The sequence below is a fragment of the Odocoileus virginianus genome, chromosome 20 (genome assembly GCF_023699985.2).
Source record: "Odocoileus virginianus isolate 20LAN1187 ecotype Illinois chromosome 20, Ovbor_1.2, whole genome shotgun sequence".
Lineage (NCBI taxonomy): Eukaryota > Metazoa > Chordata > Mammalia > Artiodactyla > Cervidae > Odocoileus > Odocoileus virginianus.
The window spans coordinates 21,570,803-21,596,794 of record NC_069693.1 but is presented as its reverse complement, the minus strand read 5'-3'; the positions used below and the strand labels follow the sequence as shown (position 1 = coordinate 21,596,794).

General features: G+C 40.1%; 1 protein-coding gene across 6 annotated transcripts in view; it reads left to right on the top strand.

Moving 5' to 3' along the window:
• ZNF19 (zinc finger protein 19) overlaps window positions 1–25,992 on the top strand; it is a 102,640-nt gene that overhangs the window by 57,951 nt on the left and 18,697 nt on the right. For 2 of the 6 annotated variants that reach the window (XM_070451054.1, XM_070451055.1), the window contains one exon: window positions 20,930–21,041. The exons of 3 other annotated variants lie outside the window; for them this stretch is intronic. The gene's annotated coding sequence lies outside the window, so the exon portion shown is untranslated. Of the gene's footprint in view, window positions 1–16,524; window positions 20,162–20,929; window positions 21,042–25,992 lie in introns of those variants that run through there. One more of the 6 variants, XM_070451056.1, reaches the window with a different exon arrangement.

The window sequence follows — 25,992 nt, the reverse complement described above, 5'->3', positions numbered from 1 at the left end:
GCTCTTAAGAGTACATCTCACCTGTGTCGTGGTTGCATTTACCTTTCAGGTGTGAGGGTGTCGTTTTGTCCTCAAAAGATGTTTCATAATCCATTGATTGTATTACCAGGTATGTGTCACTGTTTATTTAAGCAGAACTTAGAATTGGGAAGGAAAAATATCAAAAATCTTATGTTAGTGATGTGTGTTCGCTTCTCAGTCATGTCAGACACTTTGTGACTCCGTGAACTGTAGCCTGCCAGGCTCCTCTATCCATGAGATTCTCCAGGCCAGAATACAGGAGTGGGTAGCCTTTCCCTTCACCAGGGGGTCTTCCCAACCCAGGGATCGAACCCAGGTCATCAGCATTGCAGGCAAATACTTTACTGTCTGAGTCACGAAAGAAGCTCCTGTTAAGCCTTCTAAACCCTGTTCAGACAATGCACTGTCTGTGCAACGTTTCCTTATCCACACTCAGTTCAGTCTCCCCCCCCTCCCCCACTGAAGTGATCATTCTCTGGGTTGTACGAATTTCTGTAATTATGCACATTGTTTTATATGTCTTTCTGCCCTGTTGGACCACAAGAGTGTTGAGGGTGTTGTGGAATCCATGGGGAGAGAATCTAAAGGCCAGGAAGAGGATTCTAAATCCAGCTAACAGGCTAAGCACAAGATAAAGGGGCAACACCTAAAACCATCCCCAGTTAGATTCATTTTCTTCCTGCTTTAAACTGTTTGAGAAGGAGTTTTCACAGCCCTGCAGTAGCCATCAGGGGAATGGTGTTCACTGCAGGAGCTCCCGTGCCGACTTGCTGTGTTGCTTGCTTCTCGCCTGCTTTTCTCTCCTCGTGCCACCTGGACCCCTCCTGGGTGTCCCTCAGGGCACAGTTGCTTTTTCTGCCTTCCTGTTTTTCCAGCGTGGATGCTCACTCCTCACTTCACTTTGCCCTTGTTTTCTCACATTTCTGTGAGAACTTTCCTTTTTCTGAGGAGGTCTGGCTGTCTTCCCCTCCACATCCTCCTCCACCCACTGCCTCCTGAGCAGGCCCCCCCCCACCCCGGGGGAGAGTGGGGCAGAGAGGGCTAACTCCTCTGGGCACCAGGATGTGGTTTCTTTTAATGGTGAACGTTCCTTCCAACTTCTCAAATCTGCAGTCAGACAGGCATGAAATGTAACCAGCAGGTGGTGAGGACTGAATGAAAGAGCACAATTTACTTAGGGGGTGAGGAGGAAGTCTCCCCTGGTGGGCCTGCTCTCCCAGCTTCTTCAAGTTCCTTGTGGACAGAACCACTGGTCAACTGGCTTAGGACCGAAATGAGCAGGTGGACCTTGGGAAAGCTGAGTCCCGAAGCTTCACACACATCCTGTCCTCAGGATGCCGAAAGAACCCGGCACAGGTGTGCAGCTCCCCACTGAACTCCTCAGGTCTATGACAAAGCTGGGCCCAAGTAGCCCCAGCTGCTCCAACCCCAGGGTCTCCTTCTAGTGGATGATGGGAATGGATGGAGTGGGGAGAGACATATGCCAACCTTTCTCTCCTCCCACCCTCCAGTTTCTAATAGGTGCCTCCTAATGGCTGAGCCCAGCTGGAAGCCAGAAGGCAAAGAAGCCAGTCTGCCCAGGGGGAACCAGAACTGGGCAGAGGAGGGCAGAGAATGGATCTGCTGGGAAGAGGGAACATACAGGGAATAACTGTGCACAGTCAGTGAGGCTGAGTGGGGCATGCACAGGGGTGGAGCCTGCCTTTATTTAAAACTTAGGTATTGTATCATCCTGGACTTTCTTTACAATAGTTTTGTTTTTTTAAAAAATTAAGATATTACTGATTTTTTTTTTAGCGCCTCCCCTTCCTCTTAAATTTTGCACCTGAGGCAAAATTCACCTCACCTTAATCCTGGCCCTGAAATGGTGCTCTCTGGATGAGGGGTATTATTTAGGTTCTTATTTTCTCATTTTTGCGCACCTAGTTTTAGTATATTCTAGTTTTTTTTAAGTGATCATCTATTTATTTTTTAATTAATTAATTTATGTTTATTTTTGTTTGCCCTGGGTCTTCATTGCTGCACATGGACATTCTCTAGTTGCAGTGAGTGCGCTGCTCATTGTGGTGGCTTCTCTTATTGTGGAGCATGGGCTCTAGGTTCATGGGCTTCAGTAATTGCAGTATACAGGCTCAGTAGTTGTGGCTCTGGGCTCTAGAGAGCAGACTCAGCAGTTACGGTGCACGGGTTTTGTTGCTTGGTGGCATGTGGGAATTCTTCTAGACTAGGGATCGAACCTGCCTCCCCTGTATTGGCTGTCCATATCCGCTGTACCACCAGGGAAGTCTGAATCATATATTTTTTTATTAAAACAGTCAAATGCAAGATACCTTCTTTGAAAGGAGGGGTCCTTAGTTTGTACAATGTGGGAAACTTGGTAGAAAAATCAAATGTTTGTTGGATGAGGAAAGAATGTGTGTTGTTGTTCAGTCCCTGAATCATGTCCTACTCTTTGCGACCCTATGGACTGCAGCATGTCAGACTCTCTGTCCTTCACTACCTCCCAGAGTTTGCTCAGATTCATGTCCACTGAGTCAGTGATGCTCTCTAACCATCTTATCCTCTTCCACCCCCTTCTCCCTCTGCCTTCAATCATTCCCAGCATCAGGGATTTTCTAGTTAGTTGGCTCTTCACATCAGATGGCCAAAGTAGTGGAGCTTCAGCTTCAGCAACAGCTTACAATGAATATTCAGGATTGATTTCCTTTAGGATTGACTGGTTTGATCTCCTTGCAGTTCAAGGGACTCTCAAGAGTCTAATCACCACAATTCAAAAGCATCAGTTCTTCAGCTGTTATCCTTCTTTATGGTCCAACTCTCACATCCATACATGACTACTAGAAAAACCATAGCTTTGACTGTAAGGACCTTTGTCAGCAAAGTGATGTCTCTGCTTTTTAATATGCTGTCTAGGTTTGTCATAGCTCTTCCAAGGAGCAAGCATCTCTTAATTTCATGGCTTCAGTCACCACCCACAGTGATTTTGGAGCACAAGAAAACAAAATCTGTCACTGCTTCCAATTTTTTCCCCATCTACTTGCCATGAAGTGATGGGGCTGGATGACATGATCTTAGTTTTTTGAATGTTGACTTTCAGGGCCAGCTTTTATTTGCTTTCTTTTTTCATCCTCATTGTCAACTCTGTTCTCAAACCCTACCTCTTCTTAGATTCTAACTCAATGCCGCTTTCTGATAAAACATTTCCTTATATCCCAGATCACACTGGCCTACCAAGACCTACACCATGTGTCCATGGGCCACCCCCATCTCTCCATACCCCTGCTTACCTCCTGCTATCCTTCTTCTCCAATATACTGGCCTCCTACCAGCTATTGCTCCTGGAACAGAGGAGGCAATTCATTAATGTGTGTTGAGAATGAGTGGGACCACTCCCTCTTTCTCTCATTCTTGACATAAGTTTTTGTTCTACAGTTATATATTTATTTTATCTCCCCTATTCTTAAATGACTCAGGCTATCTTACTTTGATATGATTCTTGGTGCCTGGCACAGTGCTTGGCATGTTGTTAATATCAAATATTAACAACAGTAGTAGAAGAGCCGTCATTTGAGTGATTTCTCAAGCACTGTATTAAACACATATGAGTATCATCTCACTTATATATTTTATTTATTTATTTATTTATTTGTGTTTAACCTCTTGAGTTTTTTTTTCCTTTTTTTAAACAAATTATTGGAGTATAGTTGATTTACAATGTTGGGTTAGTTTCAGGTGTACAGCAAAATGAATCAGTGATATCAGTTCACATTCACTTTTTTTTCAGATTCTTTTCCTGTATAGATGATTACAGAGTACTGTAATCACAGAGGTCTCTGTCCATATAATAGGTTCTTATTAGTTATCTATTTTTTTCTTTTTCCAAGAGTTTGTTTGTTTTGTTTTGCTTTTAATTTTTTAATTTTAATTGGGGGCTGATTAATTTACAGTATTGTGGTGGTTTTGCCATTCATTCACATGAATCAGCCATGGGTGTACATGTACTCCCCATCCTGACCCTCCCTCCCACCTCCCTGCCCATCCCATCTCTCAGAGTCATCACAGTGCACCAGCCCTGAGCACCCTGCCTCATACATCGAACCTGGACTGGCGATCTATTTCACATATGTTAATATACATGTTTCAATGCTATTCTCTCAAATCATCCCACCCTCGGCTTCACCCACAGAATCCAACAGTCTGTTCTTTACATCTGTGTCTCTTTTGCTGTCTCGTATATAGGGTCATCATTACCATCATTCTAAATTCCACATACATGTGTTAATATACCGTATTGATGGTTTTCTTTCTGACTTACTTTGCTCTGTATAATAGGCTCCAGTTTCATCCACCTCATTAGAGCTGATTCAAATGCATTCTTTTTAATAGCTGAGTAATATTCCATTGTGTATATGTACCACCGCTTTCTTATCCATTCGTCTGCCGATGGACATCTAGGTTGCTTCCATGTCCTGGCTATTGTAAACAGTGCTGTGATGAACATTGGTGTACACGTGTCTCTTTCAATTCTGGTTTCCTCGGTGTGTATGCCTAGCAGTGGGATTGTTGGGTCATATGGCAGTTCTATTTCCAGCTTTTTAAGGAATCTCCACATTGTTCTCCATAGTGGCTGTACTAGTTCACATTCCCACCAACAGTGTAAGAGGGTTCCTTTTTCTCTGCGCCCTCTCCAGCATTTATTGTTTGTAGATTTTTTGATAACAGCCATTCTGACGTGCATGAGATGGTACCTCATTGTGGTTTTGATTTGCATTTCTCTGATAATAAGTGCTGTTACACATCTTTTCATGTGTTTGTTAGCCATCTGCATGTCTTCTTTGGAGAAGTGTCTGTTTAGTTCTTTGGCCCACTTTTTGATTGGGTCACTTATTTTTCTGGAATTGAGCTGCAGGAGCTGCTTGTATATTTTCGAGATTAATTCCTTGTCAGTTGCTTCGTTTGCTATTATTTTCTCCCATTCTGAAGGCTGTCTTTTCATCTTGCTTATAGTTTCCTTCATTGTGCAAAAGCTTTTAATTAGATCCCATTTGTTTATTTTTGCTTTTACTTCCATTACTCTGGGAGGTGGGTCATAGAGGATCCTGCTGTGATTTATGTTGGAGAATGTTTTGCCTATGTTTTCCTCTAGGAGTTTTATGGTTTCTGGTCTTACATTTATATCTTTAATACATTTTGAGTTTATTTTTGTGTATGGTGCTAAAAAGTGTTCTAGTTTCATTCATTTACAAGTGGTTGACCAGTTTTCCCAGCACCACTTGTTAAAGAGATTGTCTTTTCTTCATTGTATATTCTTGCCTCCCTTGTCAAAGATAAGGTGTCCATAGGTGCGTGGATTTATCTCTGGGCTTTCTATTTTGTTCCATTGATCTATATTTCTGTCTTTGTGCCAGTACCATACTGTCTTGATGACTGTTGCTATGTAGTATAGCCTGAAGTCAGGCAGGTTGATTCCTCCTGTTCCATTCTTCTTTCTCAAGGTTGCTTTGGCTATTTGAGGTTTTTTGTATTTCCATACAAACTGTGAAATTATTAGTTCTAATTCTCTGAAGAATACCGTTGGTAGAGTGATAGGGATTTCATTGAATCTATAGATTGCTTTGGGTAGTATACCCATTTTCACAATATTGATTCTTCCGATCTGTGAACATGGTATATTTCTCTATCTATTTGTGTCCTCTTTGATTTCCTTCATCAATGTTTTATAGTTTTCTATCTATAGGTCTTTTGTTTCTTTAGGTAGATTTATTCCTAAGTATTTCATTCTTTTTGTTGCAATGGTGAATGGAATTGTTTCCTTAATTTCTCTTTCTGTTTTCTCATTGTTAGTGTGTAGGAATGCAAGGGGTTTCTGTGTGTTAATTTTATATCCTGCAACTTTATTCATTAATTAGCTCTGATAATTTTCTGGTGGAGCCTTTAGGGTTTTCTATGTAGAGGATCATGTCATTTGCAAACAGTGAGAGTTTTACTTCTTCTTTTCCAATCTGGATTCCTTTTATTTCATTTTCTGCTCTGATTGCTATAGCCAAAACTTCCAAAACTATGTTGAATAGTAGTGGTGAGAGTGGGCATCCTTGCCTTGTTCCTGACTTTAGGGGAAATGCTTTCAATTTTTCATCATTAAGGATAATGTTTGCTGTGGGTTTATCATGTATGGCTTTTATGATGTTGAAGTTTGTTCCTTCTATGCCTACTTTCTGGAGAGTTTTTATCATAAATGTATGTTGAATTTTGTCAAAGGCTTTCTCTGCATCTATTGAGATAACCATATGGTTTTTATCTTTTCGTTTGTTAATGTGGTGTATCACATTGATTGATTTGTGAATATTGAAGAATCCTTGCATCCCTGTGATAAAGCCCACTTGGTCATGATATATGATCTTTTTAATATGTTGCTGGATTCTGTTTGCTAGAATTTTATTAAGGATTTTTGCATCTGTGTTCATCAGTGATATTAGCCTGTAGTTTTCTTTTTTTGTGGCATCTTTGTTTGGTTTTGGTATTAGGGTGATGGTGGCCTCATAGAATGAGTTTGGAAGTTTACCTTCCTTTGCAATTTTCTGGAAGAGTTTGAGTAGGATAGGTGTTAGCTCTTCTCTAAATTTCTGGTAGAATTCAGCTGTGAAGCCATCTGGTTCTGGGCTTTTGTTTGTTGAAAGATTTCTGATTACAGTTTTGATTTCTGTGCTTGTGATGGGTCTGTTAAGATTTTCTATTTATTCCTGGTTCAGTTTTGGAAAGTTATACTTTTCTAAAAATTTGTCCATTTCTTCCAAGTTGTCCATTTTAATGGCATATAGTTGCTGATAGTAGTCTCTTATGATCCTTTGTATTTCTGTGTTATCTGTTGTGATTTCTCCATTTTCATTTCTAATTTTGTTGATTTGATTCTTCTCCCTTTGTTTCTTGATCAGTCTCGCTACTGATTTGTCTATTTTATTTATCCTCTTGACAAACCAGCTTTTAGCTTTGTTGATTTTTGCTATAGTCTCTTTTGTTTCTTTTGCATTTATTTCTGCCCTAATTTTTGTGATTTCTTTCCTTCTACTAACCCTGGGGTTCTTAATTTCTTCGTTTTCTAGTTGCTTTAGTAGAGTTAGGTTATTTATTTGATTTCTCTCATGTTTCTTGAGGTAGGCTATATTGCTATGAACCTTCCCCTTAGCACTGCTTTTACTGAATCCCACAGGTTTTGGATTGTTGTGTTTTCATTTTCATTTGTTTCTATCCATATTTTGATTTCTTTTTTGATTTCTTCTGTGATTTGTTGGTTATTCAGAAGTGTGTTGTTTAGCCTCCATATGTTTGTATTTTTCATAGTTTTGTTCCTGTAGTTGACATTTAATCTTACCTCATTGTGATCAAAAAAGATGTTTGAAATGATTTCAGTTTTTTTTTTTAATTTACCAAGATTAGATTTATGGCCTAGGATGTGATCTGTCCTGGAGACGGTTCCATGTGCACTTGAGAAAAAGGTGAAATACATTGTTTTAGGGTGAAATGTCCTATAGATATCAATTAGGTCTAATTGGTCCATTGTATCATTTTAAGTTTGTGTTTCCTTGCTAATTTTCTGTTTTGTTGATCTATCCATAGGTGTGAGTGGGGTATTAAAATCTCCCAGTATTATTGTGTTAACTGTTACTTTCCCCTTTCATATTTGTTAGCATTTGTCTTACATATTGCGGTGCTCCTATAATTATTATATCTTCTTCTTGGATTGATCCTTTGATCATTATGTAGTGTCCTTCTCTGTCTCTTTTCATGGCCTTTGTTTCAAAGTCTATTTTATCTGATATGAGTATTGCTACTCCTGCTTTCTTTTGGTCTCCATTTGTGTGAAATATCTTTTTCCAGCCCTTCACTTTCAGTCTGTATGTGTCCCTAGGTTTGAGGTGGGTCTCTTGTAGACAGCATATATAGGGGTCTTGTTTTTGTATCTATTCAGCCAGTCTTTGTCTTTTGGTTGGGGCATTCGACCCATTTACATTTAAGGTAGTTATTGATAAGCATGATCCCGTTGCCATTTACTTTGTTGTTTTGGGTTCAGGTTTATAAACCTTTTCTGTGTTTCCTGTCTAGAGAAGATCCTTTAGCATTTGTTGAAGAGTTGGTTTGGTGGTGCTGAATTCTCTGAGCTTTTGCTTGTCTGTAAAGCTTTTGATTTCTCCTTCATATTTGAATGAAATCCTTGCTGGGTACAGTAATCTGGGTTGTAGGTTTTCCTCTTTCGTCACTTTAAGTATGTCCTGCCATTCCCTTCTGGCTTGAAGAGTTTCTATTGAAAGATCAGCTGTTATCTTATGGGGATCCCCTTGTGGGTTAACTGTTGTTTTTCCCTTGCTGCTTTTAATATTTGTTCTTTGTGTTTGATCTTTGTTAATTTGATTAACATGTGTCTTGGGGTGTTTCACTTTGGGTTTATCCTGTTTATGACTCTCTGGGTTTCTTGGACTTGGGTGGCTCTTTACTTCCCCATTTTAGGGAAGTTTTCAACTATTATCTCTTCAAGTATTTTTCTCATGGCCTTTCTTTTTGTCTTCTTCTTTTGGGACTCCTATGATTTGAATGTTGGGGCATTTCACATTGTCCCAGAGGTCTCTGAGGTTGTCCTCATTTCTTTTAATTCTTTTTTCCTCTCTGCTTCATTTATTTCCACCATTCTAGCTTCCACTTCACTTATCCTATCTTCTGCCTCAGTTATGCTACTATTGTTTTCCTCCAGAGTGCTTTTGATCTCAGCTATTGCATTAATCATTATTGATTGATTCTTTTTTATTTCTTCTAGGTCCTTGTTAAACTTTTCTTGAGTCTTCTCAATCCTTGTCTCCAGACTACTTATCTGTAACTCCATTTTGTTTTCAATATTTTGGATCATTTTTACTGTCATTATTCTGAATTCTTTTTCAGTTAGACTCCCTATCTCCTCCTCTTTTGTTTGGTTTGGTGGGCTTTTATCATGTTCCTTCACCTGCTCAATATTTCTCTCTTTTCATTTGTTTACGTTGCTGTGTTTGGGGTGGCCTTTCTGTGTGCTGGAAGTTCGTGGTTCCTCTTTATTGTGAAGGTTCCTACCTGTGGGTAGGGTTGGACGAGTGGCTTGTCAAGGTTTCCTGGTTAGGGAAGCTTGCATTGGTGTTCTGGTGGGTGGAGCTGGATCTCTTCTCTCTGGAGTGCAATGAAGTGTCCAGTAGTGAGTTTTGAGGTGTCTGTGGGTTTGGTGTGACTTTTGGCTGCCTATATTTTTGTGCTCGGGGTTATGTTCCTGCTTTGTTGGAGAATTAGCTTGGTATGTCTTGCTCTGAAACTTGTTGGCTCTTGGGTGGAGCTTGGTTTCATTGTAGGTATGGAGGATTTTGGATGAGCTTTTGTTGATTAATGGTCCTTGGAGTCAGGAGATTTCTGGTGATCTCAAGTTTTGAATTTAGACCTCCTGCCTCTGGCTTTCAGTCTTATTCTTGTAGTAGCCTCAAGACTTCTCCATCCATACGGCACCAATGACACAATGTCTAGATTAATGGTGAAAAGATTCTCCACAGTGAGGGACACCCAGAGAGGTTCACAGAGTTACATGAAGAAGAGAAGAGGGAGGAGGGAGATAGAGGTGACCAGGAGGAGCAGAGGGGGAATCAAAAGGGGAGAGAGCAGGCTAGCCAGTAATCAATTTCCTATTTGCTCTCCACAGTCTGGAACACTCAGAGAGGTTCACGGAGTTCCATAGAGAAGAGAAAAGGGAGGAAGGAGATAGGGGTGACCGGGAGGAGAGAAAGGGGAGTCAAAAGGAGAGAAACCAGTCTAGCGTGTGATTAGTTCCCTGAGTTTTCTCCACAGCCCAGAACACACAAAGAGATTCACAGAGTTAAGTAGAGAAGAGAAGGGGGAGGGAGGAGATAGAGGTGACCTGGGGGAGAGAAAGGAGAGTCAAAAGGGGAGAGAGCAATCAAGCCAGTAATCACACTCCTAAGTAAAAATGGGTACTGAAGATTGGATTCTTAAAGGTACAAAATTGATAACAATTACCAAAAAGCAAAGATTAAAAATCTAAAGTAGAGGTTAGACTCTCAAAAATACAATATTAAAAAAACAAAACAAAATCACCAAAGTTATATTAAAAAAATAGGAAATTTGCTTTAAAAATAGGGTCTTTTTTTTTCAAGGTAATGGTTTTAAAAATGAAAAGTAAAGGATTAATAAAAAACTTAAAAAAAATTAAAAAGAAATTTAAAAAGGATAATAGTAAAATATATCTAGGAATTTCTCTGGAGCTGTTGAGGGCAGTGGGTGATCAGTTCAGTTTCAGATAGTTCCTTGTCCCACCTTATACTTCTTCTCAGTCTATAGGTCCCTTCCAATGTAGTCACTGTTAACTACAGGCTTTTAATCTGTTGCACCTGTCACTTCCAGAGCCCTACCCTTTTCTTGGTTTATTTTGGCTTCCTCTGTTTGCTAGTCTCTTCAGTATCTAACTTCCGCCCTGACACAAGGGGGCGAAGGTGTCATTTATTTAGGCTCACTTGTTCAACTGTGCTGCGGGGAGCGAGGAACACTGCAAACAAAATATCACTGGTGGGTGTGGGGAGTGCTCGCAGTGCCTGGGCCACACTTGGTTTGCCCCTACTCACGGCGTGTGTGCTTTCCCGGTCTACACTGCTCAGGCTCCAGGCTGCTCTGCTGGGGAACTTTCTGGGGTGGGCCCTGGGTTGCATGCACTTCCCGAATCTACGCCGCTCAGGTTCAGGTTCTCAGGTGCTCCACAGGGGCGCAGTCTCGGTTGGGCCTGCGTTTTGTGCCCTTCCCAGGTCCAAGCAGCTCAGGCGACCAGGTGCTTGTCGAGCACACACCCCCAGGTGAGGTGCGTCTGACCACCTCCCCGGTCCCAGCTGCTCGGTTTCCTGGGTGGTGTGCTGTGTGTCTTCTGGGGAGCTGATCTCTGGCTGTGACTCCCCTGACAGATGTCAACCGGATCCCAGGAAGACTTGGTTAGCAACTGAGAACCTGCGTGCAGTTTGGTAGGGGATGCCATCTCTGGGGCCGAGTTTGCCCCATTCCTTCCAGCTCTGGCTGGCACCCGCCTGCCTCCCTGCCTCCAGCGGGGGATGGGCCTGTCCACAGCCAGCTAGCTCTCCTCTGGTATTCGCTCAGTCCTTTGTTCTGTGAGCGGGCTGGCAGTGCCTTAGGTTAGAACTTTTCCCAGGGAAGTTCTCTCTCTCTCTCTTTTTCCTCCGTTTTTTTTTTTTTTTTTCTCCATTTCTGGCTATCCCATGGTTTGGGTTGCTATCTCACGTTAGCTCCCTCAGATTGCCCTCAAGGTATTCAGGCCTGGGGTCCTTACCCTAAGCAGTGCAGTCCGCACCTCCCTGTTCAGCCCCCACTTGCTGGTGGCGGATGCGAGTATCTGGGCTACTTTTCCTCTGGAAGTTGTAGTTAGACCCGTAATCTGTGGGTTTGATTTATTTATTTTTTCCTCCCGGTTATGTTGCCCTCTGAGATGCCAAAACGCCCCACAGACCCGCCAGTGAGAGGGCCTCCTGATGTTTGGAAACTTCTCTTTTAAGACTCCCTCCCCGGGACAGGTCTCCATCCCTAACTCTTTTGTCTCTCTTTTTATCTTTTATCTTTTGTCCTACCTCCTTTCGAAGACAATGGGCTGCCTTTCTGGGTGCCTGGTGTCCTCCGCCGGTGTTCAGAAATTGTTTTGTGGTATTTGCTCAGCGTTCAAATGATCTTTCAATGAATTTGTGGGGGAGAAAGTGTTCCCCCCATCCTATTCCTCTGCCATATTAGGACCGCCTCCTCATTTATATATTTTAAATGACTATGAGGAAACACATTTATAGGAATCCACGTAGTCATAAAAAAGACTATTTTGGTCTGACTTCATAGCTAAGGAAGATGAGGTGTGGAGAGATCAGGTAACTTGCTGAAGCTCACATTGCTAATAACTGGCGTTAACAGAAAGTGTAATCCTAAATTACATCAGACTGGTAGTTCTCAAACTGTGATGCAGGAACCTCTGAGGTTCCCAAGACAGTTGAGTCTGTTCATTCAAAACCGCTCTTGTATGTATATAGAATTTTCCCTGAGACTCCATGCCATGTGACAGCAAACACCTAGAATGCAGAAGCAGAGGTGTGAATCCCGCTATCTCTTGTTAAGTCAGGCACTCAAAAAGATTTTCAAAAATAATGCCAATCTTTTCACTTGTTTTTTTCTGTTTTGGAAAATATAGTTTTTTTTTAACCTAGAAAGTCATACTTATGTTAACATGCAATGTGCTTAATATCATTTAAAAATTATATTGATAAATATTTTAAAAAATTCATCAGTGTCCATTTTTAATATGGTAAATGGCCATAGATACAGCCCACATAGTCAAAAACTCTTTGGAGTTCTCAATATCTTTAAGAGTATCATGGGCCTGGTTGCTCAGTGATAAAGAATCCACCTGCCAAAGCACAAGACACAGGATTGACCCCTGGTCCAGGAAGATCCACATGCTATGGGGGAGCAACTAAGCCCATGTGCCACAGCTACTGAGCCTGTGCTCAGGGCCTGGGAACCCCAACCACTGAGCCCATGTACCACAGCTCTGAAGCCCATGCACCCTAGAGCCCATGCTTTGCAACAAGAGAAGCCACTGCAATGAGAAGCCTGCGCACTACAACTAGAGAGTAACCCTCGCTTCCCACAACTAGAGAAAGCCCACATGCAGCAATGAAGACCTAGCACAGCCAAAAATAAATTAAGAAATAATAATAAAGTATTATGGAGCCCTGAGGCCAAATTCTTTGAGAATAGATGTGTTAGATAATTTCTAAGTTTTTTCTCAGCTCTAGAATTTAAGAGTTGTGTGCCATGGCATTTTTTATCTCAACCCTGCTTCCAACTTTCTATACTTAGTCTTCCATAACTAAGGTTTTACGGTACCCAAACACTTCCTGGGCTTCAGATTAGCCCCAAGTGGCTTATCTCATGTTGCCGCTTCCATGGACAGAATTACAATGGATTTCATGTTTTAAATTCTTTCTCATTGATTACTTCTGGCAAAAGGAACAGCGTGGAAGAGAAAAAGAGTGGACAAGAAACCTCTTTTGTAATAACTTTTGCATTACTAGTCAAAAAATAAATGAAGGCTTTGTTTCAAGTGAAGCAAAAACAAAAACAAACCCCACCCCCGAAGCTCCTGAAATGTAATTATTTCTGCACATTTCCTTGCTTGGTCAGCAGCATTCCTTGCAGCTGGGGCATCACCTTGCAGGGTGGTTACAGAAATGGGAAATACGTCATAGATCACTGCACAGTCAAGAATGAATGTGCATTTGAGGACAGAGACTACCTTTTCCTGGCTTCAGGTTTTTGTTTCTTTTCCTTGTCAGTTAAATCATGTTAAGTCATGCTTTGGTGGAGTAGACTGAGAAAATATTTCTTGGCCTCTGTTACTGTTAAGAAAATGATTTAAAAACAATTTGAGTGTACTATAAACTTAGATCTATGTAGGTATCCTATGTGTTTTCTAGAATATACATGCTAGATATGCTTCATACTTCGTGTGTATTTGCTGGTATTTAGTTAAATTGATGGTTTCCTTGTGCTCTGCTTTTGTTGTTTTCTCAGTATTTTCTCACGCTGATGCATTTGTAGACAGAAGGTGCTATTCCAAAAGAAGTCACTTACTGGCTATGACATCTTTAAAAAAAAACTTTTAATTTTTTTATGGGAATATAGCCAATTAACAACATTGTGATAATTTCAGGTGGACTGCCGAGGGAACTCAGCCATACATATACATGTATCCCTTCCCGTCATGAGATCTTTGGCAAGACTTGTCCTGGCTTTTCCCTTTCCAAAGTCTCTTTCATAATCTGACCTTAAATACTCTTACTCTGCCCTGGACTGCCCCCAGGAAAACCTCTGAGGCACCACACAATGGGACACTTGAAAACACGGATTTCTGAAAAGGCTCCTTGAATAATTAGTCCAAGAGCAAAAACAAACTGCCCACAATATGTCTTCCACTGTCTTGTATTTTTTTTATTGGAAGAAATAAGCCTGCATTGGAATATTCTGAATTCAGATATTATGGAGTGTGATAATAGGGTAGGAATGACTTCATCTCTTTTGTCTCTAGTTTATTATTGAAGAAAGCCTCACTCCTAACAACAAACTCATGGAAGCAAAGCAAACATCAGTTCCTCAGAATGCCTTTCCTGTTTTTAAGGATTCCATTGAATCCTCAATCCAGGACATGTCTTTTATGGAAAGGATTGGTACAAGTTAAAATGCTGATTTTTTTCAATGAGACATGTGTTCTGGAACTAATAAATTATTCAAGATATACTAGATAAACTTACCAACAAAAGTTTTATGTGATTTCTCCCAGATTTTTTGCACATCAGTCTGGTAGTTCATGAAGGCAATTTTATCAAAACATATAATGAAATATTTATTCCAATAGCAGTCAATCCTCATCTTATTTTCTCTTATAAAATGACATAAAGGCTGGACAAATTAGTGCAATATATACATTTCTCTTTCATAGAAAAAGTTCAATCATGATATGAAGCAAAATTAGTAAAGTTAATTGTGATATTCATATATCATTTTATTTAATTATTTTCAAAAGTTGAACACCTAGCATTGATATACAAACATGCAAACATCAAAGAAATGCCATATTTTCCCTTATATTTCTTGCTTTATAAACAACTTACATTGTTAACTGCACATTACCTTAAAGTATAATTGATGACAAATGCATTATTATGTTGTTTTTATAAATTATTCTAAATGTGAATAAATTATATGAGTTACATTATTGAGGGGCTCATATAATTTACTCACATTTAGAATAATTTGTAAATCTTAGTGTTTAGTAATGTATCTTACAAAATCTATTTCATGATTTCAGTTCAGTTCAGTTCAGTCGCTCAGTCGTGTCCGACTCTTTGCGACCCCATGAATCACAGCATGCCAGGCCTCCCTGTCCATCACCAACTCCTGGAGTCTACCCAAACTGATGTCCATTGTGTAGGTGATGCCATCCAGCCATCTCATCCTCTGTTGTCCCCTTCTCCTTCTGCCCCTAGTCCTTCCCACCATTAGGGTCTTTTCTAATGAATCAACTCTTCACATGAGGTGGCCAAAATATTGGAGTTTCAGTTTCAACATCAGTCCTTCCAATGAACACCCAGGACTGATCTCCTTTAGGACGGACTGGCTGGATCTCTTTGCAGTCCAAAGGACTCTCAAGAGTCTTCTCCAACACCTCAGTTCAAAAGCATCAATTCTTCGGTGCTCAGCTTTCTTCACCATCCAACTCTCACATCCATACATGACTACTGGAAAAACTATAGCCTTGACTAGATGGACCTTTATTGGCAAAGTAATGTCTCTGCTTTTTAATATGCTATCTAGGCTGGTCATAACTTTCCTTCCAAGGAGTAAGCGTCTTTTAATTTCATGGCTGCAGTCACCATCTGCAGTGATTTTGGAGCCCCCCAAAATAAAGTCTGCCACTCTTTCCACTGTTTCCCCATCTATTTCCCATGAGGTGATGGGACCAGATGCCATGATCTTAATTTTCTGAATGTTGAGCTTTAAGCCAACTTTTTCACTCTCCTCCTTCACTTTCATCAAGAGGCTTTTTAGTTCTTCTTCACTTTCTGCCATAAGGGTGGTGTCATATGCATATCTGAGGTTATTGATACTTCTAGCAATCTTGATTCCAGCTTGTGCTTCATCCAGCCCAGCATTTCTCATGATGTACTCTGCATATAAGTTAAATAAGCAGGGTGACAATATACAGCCTTGACATACTCCTTTTCCTATTTGGAACCAGTCTGTTGTTCCATGTCCAGTTCTAACTGTTGCTTCCTGACCTGTATACAGGTTTCTCAAGAGGCAGGTCAGGTGGTCTGGTATTCCCATCTCTTTCAGAATTTTCCACAGTTTATTGTGATCCACACAGTCAAAGGCTTTGGCATAGTCAATAAAGCAGAAATAGATGTTTTTCTGGAACTCTTTTGCTTTTTCGATGATCCAGCAGATGTTGGCAATTTGATCTCTGGTTCTTCTGCCTTTTCTAAAACCAGCTTGAACATTTTATTTTTCAGTAATTTTTATATAGTCCCCCAAAATGCCTATTAACACATTTACTGGGATATTAAAAGTCAGAGAAATTATCTCTGATTTAGTTTATTGATTTGAAAATGAGGATCAGAGTTGCCAGTTAGGTTTTATGATGAGTATTTTCCATAAATAGGACGACATAAATCTCTTAAGATTTTTTGACAAAAAATGTATTTTAAATGTGGGGTGAGATAAAATTATTTTTATTGGAAAAATGTTGAGTTGGTTGTGATACATTAGAGTTAATATTTTTATTTTCTCAATATCTTCTGAGTTTATCAAATTAAGGTATCTCTTAAGTGAAGGAGTAACATATAATTCATTATGATTATATAATCCTCAACATTAATAATTATGTATAATAATTCTTGAAATTTTAAAAGTTATGCTAGTTTACAGGAATTAAAAAAGTGAGTGAATCTAATAAGAAGGCAACAAATTCTTTTGCAAGTTAGTGATTTGTTTTCGTCAAAATCAATGGAGGAACTTGTAACGAAATGATGGATCTAAGAAATGATCACTGAAAGTGAAGGTGAAGTCACTCAGTCGTGTCCAACTCTTTGGGATCCCATGAACTATAGCCCACCAGGCTTCCTGTGTCCGACTCTTTGCGACCCTGTGGACTGTACCCACCAGGCTCCCCCGTCCATGGGATTCTCCAGGCAGGAATACTGAAGTGGGTTGCCATTTCCTTCTCCAAGGGATCTTCCCAACCCAGGGATTGAACCCAGCTCTCCTGCATTGCAGGCAGACGCTTTAACCTCTGAGCCACCAGGGAAGCCCCAAGAAATGATCACTAGTGACTGCTAAAACCATTAGATGAAAAGCTGATGGGTACCTTGATAATGAGTGGATACACTGAGCCCACTGATTAGTACTGTCATGAAAAAAAGATACATCCAGACTTTACGTACTTGCAGTGAAAAATTGCTCAGTGAAGGATTCTTGCTAAAGTATCAACTCAGAATCTGACCAAGCCTAAATATCAATTTTTAGGAAATACAGAGGCCAGAGAGATGTAACAGTAAAATCCAGAATGTGGAAAACCATACAAGAAAAATGATCCAAATATTGGTTTTTCAACAAACCCATTTACGAGAGGAAAGAAAAACAGGAAGAAGAATCTACCATTAAAAGAGACAAGAGAAATATTAGCCAAAAGCAATTCGTGGGCATTGTTAGGATCTTGAGTTGAAAAAACAATACTAAAATCCAAACCAAAACAAAAAACAAGAGCACATATGAGACAACCAGAGATCTGAATGTTGGCTGAATACCAGATTACTCACAGTGTTTAGGGATACTAGTTTGTTTCTAAATGTGTCCTGATTTCTTAGAGCTATATATAGAGGTATTTACACATGAAATGGCATGATACTTGGGATTTGCTTCAGAATAATCCAGCAGTGGTGAAGGGTGGGAGTTGGGGAGGGGAGCGTGGAGAGATCAAACAGGATTGGCCATAGGTTGACAAAATTGTCTAAAGCTTGATAGTGGTCACATCGAGGTTCATTTTATTATTCTTCTACATTTATATATACAAACTTTTCAATAACAAAAATGACAAGATGATTAAAAAAGTGAGTCTAAAAAAATAAACTCACTGAAGGAATACCTAATTTAGCTGTCAGCAGATAGAGCACTGAAACTAATTTTTTGATGATTAACTACTGGGTGGCTTTTGGCACATACCTTGAAAGGGCTGAGTGACTGACACTGATATAACAAAACTCTGTATTCCCATCCACTTGTTTATGTGAACAGTGCTTGAACATATAGAAGCAAAATCAAGAAATAGGAGTTTATGCTGAACTCTTTCATTTGGCAAGAGGTAATAGTTACCCATGAATTCATGAATAAACAGGAAAAAAAAAACCCTATCCATTTTATTAAGAGATCTGTATTGTCAACAATTTTTGTGTTTAATCATTGTATTATATATAAAAATGTATAATACTTATGCTGTTTTGACAAATGTATACTAATACCAATTATTATAATCCAATCCAGAAGAAATTTTTAATATTTGGAGCCCTTGGTATCAGGAAATTAAAACAAAAACAAAAAACTTAAAAAACTCACAAGGATAAAAATACATGGGGAATTTAATGGCAGTATCATTTTAAGGAAAATATTGATAGTTCTTTTTTCTTATGTGTATGAGCCATACATTCTGGTTTCTTCGTATATATCATAAGTGGCTTTTTGTTATTGAAAACTGAATGTTTTAAGTAAAATAATGTAGCAACTCTGGAAAAATAAATAAAATATTTGAGAGTTAAAGAAGAGTTTATGTATTTTTACAAATAGATGATGGGGTATCAAGTTAGAGCATTAAGATTGTATAGATATATATTTAAAAGAATGATGTAACAGTTTTATTTTAAATTATCATTATTTATAGTATACCAGAGAGCTGCTGTTTTAGCACAGCCAGCAGATCATCAGTGAAATATAATACACCAGAAATTACATCTTTTGTAACTCTTTAAAATTCAGAAATATTAAATGTTAGCTAAAAATGAGTAAAATGGCCTCCCTTGTGGCTCAGCCGGTAAAGAATCTGCCTGCAAGGCGGGAAACCTGGCTTTGATCCCTGGGCTGGGAAGATCCCCTGGAGAAGGGAAAGGTTACCCACTCCAGTATTCTGGCCTGGAGAATTCCATGGACTGTATAGTCCATGGGATCACAAAGAGTCGGATATGACTGAACGACTTTCACTTTCACTTTGGGGCTTCCCTGATAGCTCAGTTGGTAAAGAATCTGCCTGCAATGCAGGGGACCCCAGTTTGATTGCTGGGTTGGGAAGATCCACTGGAGAAGGGAAAGGCTACCCACTCCAGTTTTCTGGCCTAGAGAATTCCATGGACTGTGTAGTCCATGGGGTCTCAAAGAATCAGACATGACTTAGCAACTTTCATTTTCACTTTCCAAAATGAGTAGGGAGACTACTTAGGTGTTTTTTCCTTTTATTTATTTCTTATTGAATAAAATTCATAAAACATAAAATTAACCATTAACCATGTTAAAGTATGCAATTCAGTTAGCATTTAGTATGTTTACATTGTTGTACAACCATCACATCTGTTTCCATCACATCATTTTCATCATCTCAAAAGGAAACTCTAGACCCATTAAGCAGTCATTCCTCCTGGCAACCACTAACATGTTTTCTGTTTCTGTTGATTTAATACTCTTCATATAAGTGGAATCATACAACCCATAACCCTGACTAGCTTCTTTCACTTACTGTAATGTATGCAATGTTTATCTAAGTTGTAACATGTATCAATATTTCATTCCCTTTTTATGGTTGAATAACATTCCACTGAGTGGATATATCACATTGTGCCTATTCATTCATCAGCTGATGGACATTTGGGTCGTTTCTACCTTTTGGCTATTTTGAACAGTGCTGCTGTTATGAACATAGTTGTACAAATATTTGTTTGATTACTTACTTTCAGTTCTTTTGGTTCTATACCTAGGAGTGAAGTTGCTGAGAATTCTGTTTAAACTACAATTAGAAAACAAAATCTAGGGACTTCCCTGGTGGTTCAGTGGTTAAGACTCTGCTTCTACTGTTGTGGGCATGAGTTCAATCCCTGGTTGGGGAACTAAGATCCCACATGCAGCACGGCAGAGCCAAAAAAAAAAAAAAAAAAAAGCAAAGAAAACAAAATTTTCTTTCTCTGCTGCTTACTAGATTAGCCCTTTTCTGTTTTGATGACATCCTTATAAATGCTAAGCTTCGAAGCCTCTATGATGAAATTGGAATGCCAGAGTTAGTTAGCCCCTTGCACATAGTGACCTTTCTCCATGCTGATTTGTTAGTTTGACATGACAACCGGAAGAGACCTCTGACTGTGCCGAACTGTGCTTCTCATAGACTGAGTGGGAGTGCTAAGGGAGAGACATTTCTATGTCAGGCAGAAGGAAGATCACTGCACTGGGGGCAAGACCCAGGCATCACAGTTTTAAAAAATCTTCCCAGGTGAGTCCAGCACGCATCCCAGTTTAAGAGCTGTATTGATGGAATTTCCTTTGGGAAGTGTATCCTGGTGGAAAGTCCCGGGACTTTTGGAATGGGTTTTTATAAACTGATTTAATTTTGATGCAGTAAGGATGGATATATTCTGAGTCACATGAGCAGTTCCTTTCATTCTATGTAGTAAGCATCTGTTTCTTTCAGTTAAGGGGACTTTGGAAAGCAAAGAGGCTGTGAGTATGGTGAGATGTCAGCAAAGCCAGCTGAGCCTATAACTTAACAGGGAATCTTTACAGTGAGCTAATGAAAGGGACCTGAGCAACACTTGTGGACCATTGGGGTGTGTACCTTATTGGTGCCAAGATAGTATTTACCACTGAGCGGAGGAGCCCTGTGGGCAAGGATTTGTGTTAGGGGATCTATTTGTGTATGTATGTGTGCTTAGTCACTTCTGCTGCTGCTGGGCTGCTAAGTCACTTCAGTCGTGTCTGACCCTGTGTGACCCCATAGACGGCAGCCCACCAAGCTCCCCCGTCCCTGGGATTCTCAAGGCAAGAACACTGGAGTGGGTTGCCATTTCCTTCTCCAATGTGTGAAAGTGAAGTTGCTCAGTCGTGTCCAACTCATAGCAACCTGATGGACTGCAGCCTACCAGGCTCCTCCCTCCATGGGATTTTCCAGGCAAGAGTACTGGAGTGGATTGCCATACCCACCTCCAGGGGAGCTTCCCGACCCAGGGATAGAACCCTCATCTCCTGTTTCTCCTGCATACAGGTGGATTCTATATTGCTGAGCCATCGGGAAGTCGAGGGAACTCTATTTACATGTCATCAAATAAGAAGAAATCTAAGTTAATCGTAATGAAAGAGACTGACTGAAGGAGTAGGTATGTTAATACTTTTGAAACATATTTTAAACCTAACTGGTGTACTTAAGCATTTACACATTTCAAGTGTGCTTCTACTGTGGCAGGAACTGTAGGTTGGCTCAAAGCAAACCCTTTCCATTTTCTTTCTGTTATGGAAGCCAAAAAGCTAAAATCTTGCCTTCCCAATTCCTCTGCTGTTGGAAGTAGCCATGTGACATAAGTTTGGCTGTTAAGAATGCAAGGCTATAAAGTAATCTTGAGAAAGAAGAATGGAACTGGAGGAATCAACCTGCCTGACTTCAGGCTCTACTACAAAGCCACAGTCATCAAGACAGTATGGTACTGGCACAAAGACAGAAATATAGATCAATGGAACAGAATAGAAAGCCCAGAGATAAATCCACGAACCTATGGTCACCTTATCTTCGACAAAGGAGGCAAGGATATACAATGGAAAAAAAGACAACCTCTTTAACAAGTGGTGCTGGGAAAACTGGTCAACCACCTGTAAAAGAATGAAACTAGAACACTTTCTAACACCATACACAAAAACAAACTCAAAATGGATTAAAGATCTAAATGTAAGACCAGAAACTATAAGACTCCTAGAAGAGAACATAGGCAAAACACTCTCCGACATAAATCACAGCAGGATCCGCTATGACCCACATCCCAGAATATTAGAAACAAAAGCAAAAATAAACAAATGGGACCTAATGAAACTTAAAAGCTTTTGCACAACAAAGGAAACTATAAGCAAGGTGAAAAGACAGCCCTCAGATTGGGAGAAAATAATAGCAAACGAAGCAACAGACAAAGGATTAATCTCAAAAATATACAAGCAACTCCTGCAGCTCAATTCCAGAAAAATAAATGACCCAATCAAAAAATGGGCCAAAGAACTCAACAGACATTTCTCCAAGGAAGACATACAGATGGCTAAAAAACACATGAAAAGATGCTCAACATCACTCATTATCAGAGAAATGCAAATCAAAATCACAATGAGGTACCATTACACGCCAGTCAGGGTGGCTGCTATCCAAAAGTCTACAAGCAATAAATGCTGGAGAGGGTGTGGAGAAAAGGGAACCCTCTTACACTGTTGGTGGGAATGCAAATTAGTATAGCTGCTATGGAAAACAGTGTGGAGATTTCTTAAAAAGCTGGAAATAGAACTGCCAGATGACCCAGCAATCCCACTTCTGGGCATACACACCAAGGAAACCAGATCTGAAAGAGACACGTGCACGCCAATGTTCATCGCAGCACTGTTTATCATAGCCAGGACATGGAAGCAACCTAGATGCCCATCAGCAGACGAATGGATGAGGAAGCTGTGGTACATATACACCATGGAATATTACTCAGCCATTGAAAAGAATTCATTTGAATCAGTTCTAATGAGACAGATGAAACTGGAGCCCATTATACAGAGTGAAGTAAGCCAGAAAGATAAAGACCATTACAGTATACTAACACATATATATGGAATTTAGAAAGATGGTAACGATAACCCTATATGCAAAGCAGAAAAAGAGACACAGATGTATAGAACAGACTTGTGGACTCTGTGGGAGAAGGCGAGGGTGGGATGTTTCAAGAGAACAGCATCGAAACATGTATATTATCTAGGGTGAAACAGATCACCAGCCCAGGTTGGATGCATGAGACAAGTGCTCAGGCCTGGTGCACTGGGAAGACCCAGAGGGATCGGGTCAAGAGGGAGGTGGGAGGGGGGATCGGGATGGGGAATACATGTAAATCCATGGCTAATTCATGTCAATGTATGACAAAAACCACTACAATATTGTAAAGTAATTAGCCTCCAACTAATAAAAATAAATGAAAAAAAAAAAAAGAATGCAAGGCTGTGATGGCAGGGATTTTTGTCTCTTTCATTCTCTGTCGGTCAAAACTCATCAAATTGTATACCCTAAAAATGTCCAGTTTGGTGGGAGGATGACAGATGTTGTTTAAAGCTACAAATTTGCAACAAGTAGTGAATAAGTCCTAGAGATTTAATGCACAAATAGTGAATTTGAAAGTGTTAGTAGCTCAGTTGTATGTGACTCTTCGCACATGGACTGTAGCTTGACAGGCTCCTCTGTCTATTAAATTCTCCAGGCAAGAATACTGGAGTGGGTAGTCATTCCCTTCACCAGGGAAATCTTCCCAACCCAGGAACCCACGTCTCCTGCATTGCAGGCAGATTGTTTGCCGTCTGAGCCACTGGGGAAGCTATGGTTTTTCCAGTAGTCATACACAGATGTGAGAGTTGGACCATAAAGAATGCGGGGTGCTAAAGAATTGATGCTTTCTATTTGTGCTGGAGAAGACACTTGAGAGTCCCTTGGACAGCAAGGAGATCAAATCAGTCAATCCTAAAGGAAATCAACCGTGAATATTCACTGAAAGGGCTGATGCTGAAGCTCTGATCCTTTGACCACCTGATGCGAAGAGCTGATTCATTGGAAAAGACCCTGATGTTGGGAAAGACTGAGGACAGGAGGAGAAGGGGGTGACAGAGGATGAGATGGTTGGATGGCATCATTGACACAATGGACATGAGTTTGAGCAAATTCCAGAAGATAGTGAAGGACAGGGAAGCCTGGCATACTGCAGTCCATGGGGTCACAGAGTCAGACACTATTTAGCAACTAAACGAATGAATAATGAATATAGAGCTTGCCAGGTGGCACTAGTGGTAAAGAACCCTTCTGCCAATGCAGGAGATATAAGAGACATGAGTTCAATCCCTGGGTCAGAAAGATCCCCTGGAGGAGGGCATGGCAACGCATTCTAGTATTCTTGCTTGGAGAATCTCATGGACAGAGGAGCCTGGTGAGCTATAGTCCATAGTGTTTCAAAGAGTCCGACAGGACTGAAGCAACTTAGCATGTATGCATAGTGAATATAAAAATATACTATAACCATCAAACTTTCTGAGAGACTAGAACTTAAAAATTCCAACCACTAAAAAGAAAGGATAATTATGTAATGTGGAAGAGGTGCTAATTATCACTATAACAGCAATCATATGACAATATATAAATGTCCCAAATTAACATACGCCTTAAGTTTACACAATGTTGTGTCAATTATATTTCAGTTTTAAAAATTTAAATGTTCAGTCTATTGTATATCAATTTTATTTCAACAAAGTGAAAAAAGAACAGTTGTTAAGAAAATTAAAAGGCAAATTAGAAAATGGAAAAAAACAGAAACAAATTTCTCAGCCCTACAGGAAGCTGAAGTGAGAATCCTGAAAGGAAAGGAGGCATCAAGACCCTGTTTCTCTGAATTTCAAGTTAGTTGCAAGGCTAGCTGAGGTTTATCTAGCTAACACTAGGTGTCACCATTGTGCTTTAAAAAAAAATGTAGCTGATGCTCATGTGTGCTATTTAATATTCAGGACCAACGGAGGTCCTAAACTCCTAAAAGATGATGCTGTGAAAGTGCTGCACTCAATATGCCAGCAAATTTGGAATTCAGCAGTGGCCACAGGACTGGAAAAGGTCAGTTTTCATTCCCATCCCTAAGAAAGGCAATGCCAAAGAATGCTCAAAGTCCCTCACAATTGCACTCATCTCACACACTAGTAGAGTAATGCTCAAAAATCCCCAAGCCAGGCTTTAACAATACATGAACTGTGAACTTCCAGATGTTTAAGCTGGTTTTAGAAAAGGCAGAGAAACCAGAGATCAAATTGCTAACATCCGCTGGATCATCAAAAAAGCAAGAGAGTTCCAGAAAAACATCTATTTCTGCTTTATTGACTATGCCAAGCCTTTGACTGTGTGGATCACAACAAACTGTGGAAAATTCTGAAAGAAACGGGAATACCAGACCACCTGACCTGCCTCTTGAGAAATCTGTATGCAGGTCAGGAAGCAACAGTTAGAACTGGACATGAAAAAATAGACTGGTTCCAAATAGGAAAAGGAGTATGTCAAGGCTGTATATTGTCACCCTGCTTATTTAACTTATATGCAGAATTCATCATGAGAAACATTTGGGCTGAATGAAGCACAAACTGGAATTAAGATTGCTGGGAGAAATATCAATAACCTAAGATATGCAGATGACACCATCGTTATGGCAGAAAGTGAAGAAGAACTAAAGAGCCTCTTGATGAAAGTGCAAGAGGAGAGTGAAAAAGTTAGCTTAAAGCTCAACATTCAGAAAACAAAGATCATGGCATCTGGTCCCATCACTTCACGGGAAATAGATGGAGAAACAGTGGAAACAGTGGCAGACTTTATTTTTTTGGGATCCAAAATCACTGCAGATGGTGACTGCAGCCATGAAATTAAAAGATGCTTGCTCCTTGGAAGAAAAGTTGTGACCAACCTAGACAGCATATTAAAAAGTAGAGACGTTACTTTGCCAACAAAGGTCCGTCTGGTCAAGGCTATGTTTTTTCTAGTAGTCATGTATGGATGTGAGAGTTGGACTGTAAAGAAGGCTGAGTGCTGAAGAATTGATGCTTTTGTTTTTTCTTTTTTTCCATTTATTTTTATTAGTTGGAGGCTAATTACTTTACAACATTGCAGTGGTTTTTGTCATACATTGACATGAATTAGCCATGGATTTACATGTATTCCCCATCCTGGTCCCCCCTCCCACCTCCCTCTCCACCCGATCCCTCTGGGTCTTTCCAGTGCACCAGGCCTGAGCACTTGTCTCATGCATCCAACCTGGGCTGGTGATCTGTTTCACCCTAGATAATATACATGTTTCGATGCTGTTCTCTTGAAACATCCCACCCTTGCCTTCTCCCACAGAGTCCACAAGTCTGTTCTATACATCTGAGTCTCTTCTTCTCTTTTGCATATAGGGTTATCGTTACCATCTTTCTAAATTCCATATATATGTGTTAGTATACTGTAATGGTCTTTATCTTTCTGGCTTACTTCGCTCTGTATAATGGGCTCCAGTTTCATCTGTCTCATTAGAACTGATTCAA